Source organism: Eptesicus fuscus, chromosome 4 (assembly GCF_027574615.1).
Source record: "Eptesicus fuscus isolate TK198812 chromosome 4, DD_ASM_mEF_20220401, whole genome shotgun sequence".
NCBI lineage: Eukaryota > Metazoa > Chordata > Mammalia > Chiroptera > Vespertilionidae > Eptesicus > Eptesicus fuscus.
The window spans coordinates 94,256,913-94,271,420 of record NC_072476.1 but is presented as its reverse complement, the minus strand read 5'-3'; the positions used below and the strand labels follow the sequence as shown (position 1 = coordinate 94,271,420).

Genomic DNA, 14,508 nt, shown 5'->3' with positions numbered 1-14,508 from the left:
CACACTTACACACAAACCTATACTTTATAAATGTTTCTCCAAAGTAATTAAGTTTATCTTTACATAATACCAGAGGCCTGATGCACGAAATTTGTGCAAGGGGCTTGGCCCTCGCAGCCATGGTGGCTGCCTAGGCCCTCGCAACCCCTGCTTCATCTGAAAGGTTGTCCGGAAGGTCATTCGGCTGTCTTGTCTAATTAGCATATTGCGCTTTTATTATTATAGATATTACATATTAATAACATCTGTTCCAATATTTCTTCAGTCACCACTTCCATCTACTAGAACACTACAAGATGTAACTCCTGTATTCCTACTACATTTAAGTGCATCTTTTTATTTACCCATTAAAACGTTTGTGCTTCTAAAAATAATTAAATCCAAAATTCCTGGTAAAATTTTACATATTTACCTAATTTTTCATTAAATTTAGCCTTTATAAAGTCATCATTAACTTTAAAATTTTAATTCTTGTTAGTATTTATAGATGTACCTAAACAAGGCAAGTAATAAGTTAGCTCCTCAAAAGCAGAAACATATTAATATTATAAAGTAAATGTAATGGATGAATATGTATGATTCAAATTTATATATATTTATATTTCAATATATTGTATATAAATTATGTATTTATATACACAACTATATATATAAAAACCTAAGTGACCATTACAACCAGACAACTGGCCGGTAGCTATGATGCACACTGACCATCAGGGGACAGATGCTCAACATAGGAGCTGCCCCCTGGTGGTCAGTGTGCTCACACAGCCAACCTTCGGTGGCCAGCCAACCTCCCATGGTCCCTCCCCCAGATGGCCGGCCCTTATCAGCCCTGATAGGGACTAGGCGAGACGGCCCGATTGGCCCCGATCGCAGCCAGGCTGAGGGACCCCACCCATGCATAAATTCGTGCACCAGGCCTCTAGTTATATATAAATATGTAAATAAATACTGAATTATTCAATTGTTTTCATTTTATTTTAGACTAGAGGCCTGGTGCACAAGATTCGTGCACTCGGGGGAGTCCCTCAGTCCAGTCTGCACCCTCTTTTAGTCCAGGAGCCCTTGAACGATGTCCAATGGACATCCTTAACGCTGCTGCAGATGAAAAGCCACCACCACAGCTCTCACCAGCTGTGAGCCTGTCTTCTGGGCTTCTGGCTGAGTGGTGTCCCCCTGTGGGAGAGCACTGACCACCAGGGGGAAGCTCCTGCATTGAGCATCTGCCTCTTGGTGGTCAGTGTGCATCATAGTGACTGGTCATTCCACCATTCAGTCGATTTGCATATTATCCTTTTATTATATTGGATTACTGTAAAAAAGTCAATAATTCATTGGCACATAGGAGTATAATTCACCTATATATATTTTTGGCTTGTTTAAAATTATTGTTCCAATATCTGTTTTAAATAGTCATTACCATCTCTGTAGTATTGGTTGGTCAATACTGTATATGTACTTGATATTAAAAAACAAATCAATTATCTAAAATTTTCTACCTCAGATTTTATAAAAAATAGCCTCATTTATTGTGTTCTTTCAAAAATAGTTTCAATGTGTTTAAAATGTAAGTGCCACTTATCTTCCATTCAAAATAATTTTTGGGTGAACATTGGTTAGGGTGAACATATTAATTAAAATTAGCAAAGTTATAACTTCAAAATAGAAAGAAACCCTTATTAGTATATTGTGGTCTTCACATTAGAAAAAATTGCATTGAGTGTACACATACTAAAACAAAGCATTCAATACAATATTTTTGCAAGAATTATTTATATATTCAGCAAGGTGTTTCCATTTGTTGCTTGCAATACCATAAATGTATCCTATCTCATAAAAGAGTAATATGCAAATTAACTGTACCTCTGCTACGCCCACAAGCCACGCCCTATAGTCAATCAGGAGAAAATATACAAAGAAACCCAACCAAGATGGCTGCGGCCACAGAGAGCAGGAGGGAGGCTTAGGTTTCCCCAGCAATGGAGGAAGCCAAGCTTTCTGCCTGCCCTTGCCAGCCTAGGCCTCCACTCAAGGGTACAAAGTTTTAATGATAGAAGATAAATAAATCCAAACAGAAATGGTGGCAGCCACCGAGCTGGAAAGTGCAGGAGGCTAGGGTTGCCCCCGGTGATGGAGGAAGCCAAGCTTCTGAAGCCCTGGCCTGCCTTGGCCTCCGCTCCAGGCTACAAAGTTTCAATTATAGAAGATACATAAATCCCAACAGAAATGGCTGCCTCCACAGAGCAAGCAGGAGGCTTGGCTCCGCTCCAGGCTACAAAGTTTCAATTATAGAAGATAAATAAATCCCAGATACCAGGGCCTCCGCTTGGCTCACTGGGGGGCGTGGCCGGCCTGCAAACCACCATAGGCCCCTCACCCAGGCCACCCCACACCCCAAGGGAACCCCCACCCTGATCCGGGACACCCTTCAGGGCAAACCAGCTGGCCCCACCTGTGCACCAGGCCTCTATCCTATCTAATAAAAGAGTAATATGCATATTGACCATCACTCCAACACACAAGATGGCTGCCACAATGTGGTCAAAGATCCTGCCCCCATGTGGACACAAGATGGCTGTGACAAGATGGCCAGCAGGGGAGGGCAGTTGGTGGCGATCAAGCTGGCAGGGGAGGGCAGTTAGGGGTGACCAGGCTGGCAGAGGAGGGAAGTTGGGGGAGACCGGGCCTGCAGGGAAGGACAGTTGGGGTGGACCCAGGCCTGCAGTGGAGAGCAGTTGGGGGTGACCAGGCCTGCAGGGGATGGCATTTAGGGGCAAACAGGCTGGCAGAGGAGCAGTTAGGCATCAATCAGGCTGGCAAGGGAGTGGTTAGGGGGTGATTAGGCTGGCAGGCAGAAGCAGTTAGGGGCAATCAGGAAGGCAGACAGGTGAGCAATTGGGAGCCAGCAGTCCTGGATTGTGAGAGGGATGTCTGACTGCCTGTTTAGGCCTGGTGGGATCAGGCCTAAACGGGCAGTCAGACATCCCTCGAGAGGTCCCAAATTGGAGAGGGTGCAGGCTGGGGTGAGAGACACCCACCCCTTCATGCACAAATTTCGTGCACCGGGCCTCTCATTTTAAATAATATTTTTAAAGAGTTAAAGTAAGTTTTCATTATATAATTGAAATTCCTGATGCTAATACCTTTCTATAGTCTGTATTCTCATTAAGGTTTTGAGACACTATAAGGACAACATGATAGAAAATGCAAAAAAAATACACATTTGTGAACCATTTCTGCAAAATCTTATAAAATTTGATGTTTTATTAAACTAGAAGATAAATGAAAATTTTACATGATATTTTATCAGAAATAGCACAATTTTCTTTATTAAAGATTTTGAATGTTTACCCCACCAGTCAAAAAGTGGTAGTTAGATTTTTTTCTGTCGCTAGTAATTCTAGTCATAGGGTTATGAATGCGGTAACTGTGACACATTCATCTAGTATCACTTAAGCTATGAAATGTCATTATGAAATGCAGTTAATGATCTAATAATGTGTTCTCATCAAAATGGGATAATCTGGGAGAGTAAAAATAGCAACACAAGATTTCAAAGCAGTATATTTTTATTTAATGTACACGATTTGGGTTATTTTTATCTACATTTTTATATCTAAAAATTGAAAGTCTCTTTAATTAAAAATAACAGAACATACTTATATTAAAGCCTATATTTTTATGCATAAGCAGTATAAGATGTTTTACTTAAGGAACATTAATCATTTTCATTTCAGTGGATTTTTTCTGTGTTTCAAGGCCTTCAGTGTGAAATAGAGCTAAAGTAATCTACCTGCATATTATGCATTATATGCAGCAAGACCTCATAGAATTTGCCTAATATTAGAGCAAGAAAATGGCATATTGATATCTACATAGAAAATACGGACAGTGGCTATGACAATAGACAGAATCTTTGATTTTTAATCAACATAAGGTTAGTGTTATAGTAATGAGTATGAAAGTATCCATGCTGTCATTAAAACTAAGCACATAATCAAATGTGAACAACTAACTGGGGTACATATTTCCAACATAACTTAGTGACACTATCCTATGCCTGAAGTAAAACTTACCATGTATTCCTCCATGCAGATTCTGTGTGAGAGAAATAAAATGTTCAACCCTAAAAAGCTGCAAGGAATTTATTTCTGAGAGTTTAGTTGGCTAGATAGTCTTAAAAGTCCAAATGTTGTAAAACAAGTACTTGTTATATTATAAAGTGTTGTTTCCTTTCACTTTAAATGTTTTGCAAACTCACAGAAAACAAGACTAATTCCCAAAGGCGAAATGACACAACAAAAATAACTAAGAACTGGAAACAGATGGGGCCAGCAAAATGTGGCTATTGGCTTCACCATGGAAACCAACTGTCAATCCGAGCCACAAGATGGCTGTTAACTATGTGGAAGAATTTGGTTTTGAGACACTGTAAGGTGAGGGGTGGGGGGAAAGGCAACTGAAACAGAGACATAAACAGTAGGCCTTTGTAGGAAGAATGCTCTAAATAAAAGGGAGAACCACAAAAGAAAAAATAATAATCTTTCAAAGAATTGAGGACTAAAATTTATGTTTCTCAAAAAATTTAAAGTGAAATTTTTATAAAGGACAATTACCATCTTTCTTCAGAAAGTTTAAGATGAAAAGTTAAAAAAGTACCTTTCCAAATGTATGGATAAATTATGGTGCATTCACATAACAGAATATTATTTAGCCATGGGCATAAACAAATATTTTCTCCACACAACAGCATGGCTGAATGTGGGGAAGATAATTGTGTGTGTGTGGGGGGTGGGGGGGCAATCACAAAGATTATGATTGGCATCATCCATTTTTATAAAGTTTGAGAAATGACAGAACAAATCAAGGTTATTAGCAATCAGAAGGCTATCTTGGAGGGAGATAATGACTGGAAGTGTCTTCTGGTATGCTGACAATAATATTACATTCCTTAATTTGGATGCTGATTTCACAGGAAAGTTTAATTTATAAAAAATCTTCCATGTATATGTTTATGATCTGCACACATTTTGGCATATATATTACTATTCTCAAGCACATTTGCTTACATGAAAAAGGAAGACAATATAACTTATTGTCTAAGTGATTATATTTGGTACAGTATTACTGGGTCCATTCACTGTGGATAGATTTACTTCCATTTATGGAGCTCCACTATTCACTCTACTCAACCTGCTGAAATGGCTTGGATTCAAATTCACAGTCAAACTCACAACACAAAGCAGAAATCACTCTGCTTTAAGTAGACTAAGTCTTCAGAAAGAACTTATAATGGAAAACATTCAAAGCAACAGCACAACATAATTGTTGAGACTCCCAGTTGCAAATTCCAATGCCCTAACTTAAGATTGACATGTGGTCACCATAAACAAGGTTATTTGCCCACACTTATTACTGATGGCTTGCCATATTTTAGGCTCCTCAGAATGTCCCCACACATACACACACCCTAAGCCGCTAACTCACCTGTTCACTGTCTTTTACTTTGATCAGAATGTTTCTTCCTCTTTGCAATTGCACTTCTTGATCAAGTCCAATTTCCTTGAAAATAGCTCCCCCTTGTGTCCCTCTCTAAGTGGACAAATCCTTATCTAAATACCCAAGCTGAGCCTCCACTTCTGGGTCCACACCAAATCCAGTTCCCAAGGCCCCAAGAGCATTCTACTCGATTGGGGCCAGTGATGGCTGAGTTATCAAAAATGCTGAGTACTGCTGGTGATGGTGAACTTCAAGTAAGACCTGTGATGATCTTTATGTACTGACTCACCCAGGCAGTTGTGAACTGATCATATCCAGAGATGTGTTTCAATATGTAAACAAGGCTTCATGTTTGTCTTCTCTGAAGTTACAGAAACAAATCATCACTGGTTTTTAGCTGTTATATCACACTCACATGCACCCTTCTGGACATTACTCTGATTCCTACAATAGCCACTTACATGAAGAGAACAGAGCAGCATTTACCTTCCTATCCATGCTGGTATTCAAAAGAGTGTCATCCTAGTTCACCGCCACACTACTCACTGTTAGTCATAAACTGCACAGTCTAGTTCTAAGGCAGTATTTCTTTTCTTTTTTTTAAATATATTTTATTGACTTTTTACAGAGAGGAAGGGAGAGGGATAGAGAGTTAGCAACATCGATCAGCTGCATCCTGCACACTCCCCACTCGGGATGTGCCCGCAACCAAGGTTCCTGCCCTTGACCAGAATCGAACCTGGGACCCTTGAGTCCGCAGGCCAACGCTCTATCCACTGAGCCAAACCGGTTAGGGCTAAGGCAGTATTTCTTTTAAGCTTATAGAAGAAACAATATAAACATACGCAAGAAAATGCTATAGAAATGATCAATTTAATGGCTGTTAATCAGGAGAGTCATCAAGGAATCTAGTTTGATGTCTGACCTCTAAATCATCCAAATGCTTTTTTGAGAAAATCTTATAATGTGACTTCAGTTGGATTCTCCTTTTCAAAAGCAAACAAAAAACCTCTTAGGTTTCTTCTAATTTTGAACGTAGCTCAGCACCACATGTGAGAGAAAAGGCTAAGAAAACCATTACCTTGCTTTGTGAAGCGAAGGCCTGTAAAAAGTGATAATTTCCTCTACTGTGTTCCTTATCCATCTCGGTGCTTCTTTTCGATTGACCACAATTTCTTTCTATGTCCACCCCAAGGTTCTGTTTGCTAGCCTAGATTTTGTGTTACTGACAATGATACTGAAAACACACAGCAACAGCCTTAGCACAGCTTCCATTTTGTGTATTTCCAGGAAGAATTCATATGTTTTCATGGATTTCTGACCCATAAACTGAAACAGTTTATCAATATTTGTTATCAATACTGCCTACTTTTCTTTTTTAAAATCCTCACCCAAGGATATTTTTCCATTGATTTTTATAGAAAGTGGAAGAGAGAGGGAAAGACAGAGAGAACTATTGATGTGAGAGAAACACATTGTTGGGTTGCCTCCTGCACGTGCCTCAACCAGAGGCTGGGTCAAGGAGGAGCCTTCAATCAAAGTACTTGCCCTTGATGGGAATCGAACCCAGGACTCTTTGGTCCACAGTTCGACATTCTATCTGCTGAGTCAAACCGGCTAGGGCCTGCCTACTTTTTAGGATGTGTATATATAAGGAGTGTCTTCCTTTTTAGTAAACTTTTTATTATACAATAGATTTAGATTTACCAAAAAAAAAAAAAAAACCAACTTGAAGACAGTACAAAGAGTTCCCATAAACCCCACACCATTGCTTAACTACTATCAATGCATTATTTTCAACCAAATTTATTCTTTATTCAGGTTTAATTAGTTTTTACTTACGTTTTTCAATTTCAAGATGCATCCAGGCTATCATACGGCACTTAGTAGTCATGGCTCTTGAGCATCCTCTGGGCTATGACAGTGACAAAGATTTTCCTGTTTTTGTTGAGCTTAGTCAGGTGTTTTGTAGAGTGGTCCTCAACTGGGATTTGGTTGATGTTCTCCCCATGACTAGACTGGGGTTATGGGTTTTGGAGAGGAAAATCACTGAGGGAAATCCCCTTGCTATCATATCATAACATATCATATCATATCATATCATATCATATCATTTCACATCATATCATACAAGTATGCATATTGTAAACTGGCTTAACTCTGATGTCCACCCTAATAATTGTGTTTGTCAGCTTTCTTTTTACGACTTGATAGCTTATTTCTTTTTTATTGCTGAACTAGAGGCCTGGTGCAGGGATTCCTGCACAGGTGGGGTCCCTCGGCTTGACAGCAATTGGGACAATTGGGCCAGCCTGGGAGCAGGGTGGGGGGGGGAAGAGGGGGACCACGGGAGGTTGGCTGGCCGCAGGAGATTGACTGTGGGAGCACACTGACCACCAGGGGGCAGCTCCAGCATTGAGTGTCTGCCCTCTGGTGGTCAGTGTATGTCATAGCTACTGGCCAGTAATCTGGTTGTCCAGTCTTCCTGTCATAATGGTCACTTAGGCTTTTATATATATAGACTAGAGGCCTGGTGCATGAAATTTGTGCACAGGGATGTGTGTCCCTAACCCCAGCCTACACCCTCTCCAATCTGGGACCTCTCGAGGGATGTCCGACTGCCCGTTAGGCGCGATCCCGGTAGGATCGGGCCTAAACGGACAGTTGGGCATCTCTCTCACAATCCAGGACTGCTGGCTCCCAACTGCTCGCCTGCCTGCCTTCCTGATTGTCCCTAACCGCTTCTGCCTGCCAGCCTGATCACCCCCTAACTACTCCCCTGCCAGCCTGATTGATGCCTAACTGCTCCCCTGCCAGCCTGATTGCCCCTAACTGCCCTCCCCTGCAGGCCTGTTTTTGTTGAGATTAGTTAGGTGTTTTGTAGAATGTTCCTCAACTGGGATTTGGCTGATGTCACCCCTAATTGCCCTACCCTGTAGGCCTGGTCCCCCTCAACTGCCCTTCCCTGCAGGCCCAGTCACTCCCAACTTCCCTCCTCTGCCGGCCTGGTCACCCCTAACTGCCCTCCCCTACAGGCTTGCTCGCCCCCAACTGCCCTCCCTTGCAGGCCTGGTCCCTCCCAACTGCCCTCTCCTGCTGGCCATCTTGTGGTGGCCATCTTGTGTCCACATGGGGGCAGCCACCTTTGACCACATGGGGGCAGCCATCTTTGTGTTGGTCAATTTGCATATTACTCTTTTATTAGATAGGATAATATTCTGTTTCACAGATTTACCACAGTTAGTTTACTTACCTATTGAAGGGTTTCTTTGTTGCTTTCATTTGGGGACAATTAGAAATAAAACTGATATAATCATTTGCACACAGGTTTTCATGTAAACATATGTCTTTAAATCAATTGGTATATACTAGGAGCACAATTTCTGGATAATCTAGTAAGAAGACTAAGAATTGTCAAGATGTCCAAAGTAGCACTGCCATTTGCATTTCCACCAGCATTTAACCAGTGTTCTTGTTCTCCATTCTCACCATCACTGTCTCAACTGTGATGGTGGTTTATGACTACATAAAGTGGCCAAACTTATCAAACTGAACACCTTACAAGAAGGGCTTTTTTGTTGTTGTTGTTTTTTGGATGGGTTTTGTTGTTGTTGTTGTTGTTGTTATTTGTATGTAAATAGCACCTCAATAAAAGTGAAAACAAACAAAAAATTAGAAAAAAATGGACTCTGCTCTTTTGAAACACATTTAATTTTTATTTTGACCCTTACCTTTCTCTCAGCTTGTCTTCCACCGGTTTTCTCTTCAGTCTAATCAACTTGTCTAATGAAGGTTCAGCTGAGTAAAGATTCTGGGGATTCTCCTCTTATAGGTTCCTCCCACAAGGACACTCTTCTCCTTTGCCACCACTTTCCTTAGCTTGCCCAACCACAACCTTTTATTATAGAAAAGATTAACAGTAACACCATAAGGGAAAACTCTCATGATAAACTTCATTTAAGGTTCCCTGTTGTCTGTTCTTATAATAAACTATACAAAAATAAATGCTCACACTCATCAAACTGGAATTATTTGTTAGTATTAGTCTTTCTCACCCTGATTAGACATTAAAAATTATTATTCAGAGATAATGTCTTTCTTGTTCATTGCTTCTTTGTTGTAAAGAACTCTAAAAGTAGGTTCTTAAATATATGTTAAGTAAATGTGTACATTTAAAAAATGTTTCATAATCTGGCATATTACTTTGCTAAGGTTACCATGACAAAATACCACAGACTGGGTTTGCATTGGGTCATATTAGAGTAGGGCCCACCCTAGCAGCCTTAGTTTAACTTAATCACGTTTTTAAAGGCTTTATCTCCAAATGCAGTCACATTCAGAGGTTCTGGGTGTTACAGCTTCAACATATCAATTTTGAGGGGGACCCAATTCAGATAATTACATTTGCTGGAAAATGAAAAATGAAATAAACTATAGATATCAAAGAACACATTGGCTCTTTTTTTTTCTTTTTTCTTTTTTTTTTGTCTTCCTGTTTTGTTTTGTTTTGTTTTCTTGTTGGTCTGATAATCTCTCTGGAGAGTGAATTCTGAGGACAAGAATAATGCCTTATTTCCCTTTCCATCTCTTCACACCTAATAGACTGGTAATTAGTAGAGACTGAAAAAACATTTGTTAAATTTCACTGCATTAAACTGAATTAAATGTAAGGACACAAATGAGCTAATTCACCATTAAACAATTGATGTTCACTTAGCGTATACAGATTCTTAATGCGGAACTTGAGTGAGAGACCAGCATCCTCTTTGATTGTCCTCTGGGTCTTTAAAATTTTCCATTCATTTTCTTACACAACTTAATGTGTTAATAAAATCTACAATAGTTCAATACTCTCTGGGAACAGATATTTTTAATGCAGTTTTCCAGGTTGGACTATGCTGTGAATTAATAAGGACAAGCGAAAACCACCAGAATTGCCACAGAAAGGTAATCAAATCCACTTTTCTTTTTTTAAAATATTTTTATTGATTTCGGAGAGGAAGAGAGAGGGAGAGAGAGATAGAAACATCAATCATTGATTGGCTGCCTCCTGCATGCCCCACACTGGGGATCGAGACCACAATACAGGCATGTGACCTGGCCGGGAATCCAACCATGACCTCCTGGTTCATAGGCCGATGCTCAGCCACTGAACCACACCAGCTGGGCCACTTAATGCTTTAAGACTAATTTTGAAAAGTTAATCAAGTGTTAGGCATGTATTGTATGTTTGCTCAGTAATACTAAGCGTGGGATTCTTTTTAGCACAACTTGCTTACTTTATAATTATTTTAAAAATCATGAGTCTGTATATATGCCCAACTATTTCAACTGCATGAAAATAGTTAAAATATGCCTTACATGTGAGCGTTTTATCTATTAGCACTCTTTACACAATTTCAAGATGTTTAAGTTGTAGCTACAAAAACAGGATGAAATTGAATCAGGTTTTCTAGAACATTTACATCTCTCAGAAGTGGAAGGCGTTTGATCATTTTTGGAATATAAAATAATAATAAATTTGATGTGATATGCTTTCATGTATGTATCTATAGCATGAATAAATGAACTCAAATAATATGCTATTTCATATAAATCAAGTAACAAAATGCTTTCATAGCAATTAATTTTTTGTCATTAAATTTAAAATTTTGCAACATATATATTTTTCAAATTAAAAACTTAAGAAGTGTAAACACTACATTTATCTTTCAAAGTATTTGCATATCTATAATAATAAAAGGGTAATGTGCTAATTAGACCAAACGTCCTTCTGAGCGTCATTCTGAACGTCTTTCCAGATGAAGCTGGGGCCTGAGTGCCTGGCGGCAGCCGCTAAAGCAGTGGTTCTGAACCTTTCTAATGCTGCGACCCTTTAATACAGTTCCTCATGTTGTGGTGACCCCCAACCATAAAATTATTTTCGTTGCTACTTCATACCTGTAATTTTGCTACTGTTATGAATCGTAATGTAAATATCTGTGTTTTCTGATGGTCTTAGGCAACCCTGCTACGGTTCTCAACCTGTGGGTCGCAGACCCACAGGTTGAGAACCACTGCTGTAGAGCCTAAGACCATTGGAAAACACAGATATTTACATTACGATTCATTAACAGTAGCAAAATTACAGTTATGAAGTAACAACGAAAATAATTTTATGGTGGGGGGTCACCACAACATGAGGAACTGTATTAAAGGTTCGCGGCATTAGAAAGGTTGAGAACCACTGCGCTAAAGGGAAGCAGCCTGGGTCCCAGGTGCCAGAGGGAAGCCGGTGCTGGCAGCCGGGAGAAGGAAGGCCTTACTCTTGCATGAATTTTCGTGCATCGGGCCTCTAGTGTCTTTCATAACAACTGAGAAACAACATTTACTTATGGGATGATTGGTAAATTTCTGTGTGTGTGTGTTTTGTTTTTTTGTTTGTTTTATATCTAATAATCTTAAGTATTTTATTGAATTCAACCAGAATTAAGGTTTTTTGCAATAAGATTAATATACAAATAAGTGAAAATGATTCTACAACATAACTGGACAAACTTTCTGAATTTGAGAAGTGAATAATATATGCAATTCTCATTTTATCAACTGACTTTGGCCAACAAGTGAAAAACATAACATTCCTTTTGATCATTTCCTGTGTGGTCCCTGTAGTGTACTGCAAGTAATAAAGAATATATCTGACTACAGACTAACAAAGAGATATATAGGAGAAGCACTGATTAAAATGACAAATGTCCCAAACGGTGGAAGGAGCATTTTGCCAGAGGATGCAGAGGGATGGGTTTGGGGACCTGGACCTGGAGCTGGTGCTGGAGTAGGACTGTCGATATCGTCTTGACTTTTATATTCGGGTAATGGAAAATGTTCTGAAATTTTCATTCCAGGCATTTGGATGGGCTCATGGCTCTTCATACCAGGTAAGACAGTAGATTCCTGGCTTTTCATTCCAGGGTCTTCAAGGTTCTGATTTTTAGCACCAGGGCTGGCAACATAGATGGGTAGAGAATATTCCATATTCTCAACACAATTTGCCATTTTTAGTCCTCCTAGAAATGCACACTCGCAATGGCTGCAGGTCTTGTTTGTGCTTTGAAGGATAAGATTATCGCTAGCCCTATCCTGTGACACATGAAAAATCTCATTCAGAGGTGTTATAATAATTCTTTCATTTTATTTATCAAAAAAAATATGTTCCAGTGGCAACTCCAAAGCATGTGTGAATGGTTAACAGAATGTGTTGGTCACTCAGTTGCTGCTTGAGGTTTGGCTGAATGTGCCAAAGTGAAACGGCAAAATGTGGCTTGGTTTAGCCCTCCAAAGGTAAATGAATACCCTGGCTTGTGCTATCCACCACATTTTTGTAGCTATCTTCTCACAAGGGCTTCTCCGCAATTGCAGGGCTCTGGCCAGGTAAAAACGAAAAGCTTTGAACTGGAAGTCATAGATAGCATCTTTTCGAGATTGGCCAGCCATCGTCACAGCTTCATTGAACAGATGGTAAAAGGACGTTTGCTCTTGAGCTTCAGAAATATATGCCATCAGGGCTATTCCATGGTTATCCTTAAAACTCAGAGGGAGAGAGAGCTGAGTCTTCCGAGCTTCCCATTTGGCTTTTGCATTTTCCCCACACATCCTCAAAAAGCTGGTGGGCCTGGCAAGTGACTCCATTATTTGTCTGGAGAAGTTGAGGAAAGCTGTCTGTGGCCCGCTTTTGCTTTTGTTGCCATGCTGCCTTGTACCTGTGTGTGTGTTTTAGGAGAGGTTTTTTGGGGAGAGGGCCAGGATTGGTTGGAATTTTTACCTGCTTAAACATTTCTGTTTAAGCGACATTTTTTTTTTCCTTGAGCCTGAGTGAGTGCATGGATATTTCTCAACATAAATGATTATAAGGAGCCCAACCTACACTAGAAGGGATGACCCATATCACATAGGAACTAACAATCATGAGTGTTATGAAAGGACAAATAAAGAATTCTCTGGAATGTTATATAAAAGGATATTAGGTTCAAAAGCAACAATTAGAATAAGAAGGAATAGAAAGTGCTCAGCTCAGGGAGGCTCTCCTGGTCCAACCCGGACTTCTGCTCCCAGTTCCTCAGTGGGAAAATGTCACAGGCCCAGAGCCTCATCTGTCTGTCACCTCATTAGTTTACTTCTCTCAGGACTGTCACCTGTGGTGCCTGTCATTCACTAACCAGAGACTGGTACTTACAGTGTATTATTCAGGTTTATATTATTTATGATGACAGAGCCAGTCTGGTACCATTTTCTTTAACTTTACTAGAATTAATAGTTCTATTTTATTTTAAAATGTACTTAAAATACATTTTCCTAAATGAAAAATGATGCCAAGTAACTTTTCATCTGGTAGTGCTTTCAAATATTCTCTTTTGTGATTCACCTGTTATTTAACTTGTATCACTCCTTCACACGTGGTTGTAAACACTGGGATGGTCATTTTTCTGTTTTTCAAATCTGTATTTAAGAGACAGCGCCATCTTCACACTCCACCAGAACTCGTCATTCAAACTCTGGTAATCAAGCACCGTGGCCACTAACTCTGCCAAAGTCTTGTTCCACTAGGCCACTTTAGTGATAATTTCGCTGCTTTGTTATTGTGTGTCATGCACTATTAATTCCCATCTCCAAGAGGAACAGAATCATCTTTGCTTTCAAGTCCATCCAGTTCAGAAAAGCAATCTCAGTTTTCCAGTTTTAAGCGTCTAATTTTGTTTTCAAATAGTGTGTCTACTGCTAGTCAATACAGGAAAAAATATGCAGTCTATGTATTTTATCAGAAAGTGTTAAGTTCAAGAATTTAGGTTAACAATCTTAGAAATGTGTATTAGTTCACTTGGGCTTCCTTAATTCCACAGACTGGGTGGCTTAAACAACATAGATGTATTTCTTCATCGTTCTGGAGGTTACAAGTCAAAGATCAAGGTTCTGTCAAGTTTGGTTTCCTCTGAGACCTCTTTCTTTGCCTTACAAGTGTCCACCCTCTTG

The 14,508-nt window shown here is 39.7% G+C and overlaps 1 pseudogene; it reads right to left on the bottom strand.

The window, feature by feature from the left end:
• Window positions 1-12,183: 12,183 nt before the first annotated feature.
• LOC103305289 (ecto-ADP-ribosyltransferase 3-like) lies at window positions 12,184-13,315 on the bottom strand (annotated as a pseudogene).
• Window positions 13,316-14,508: the final 1,193 nt, after the last annotated feature.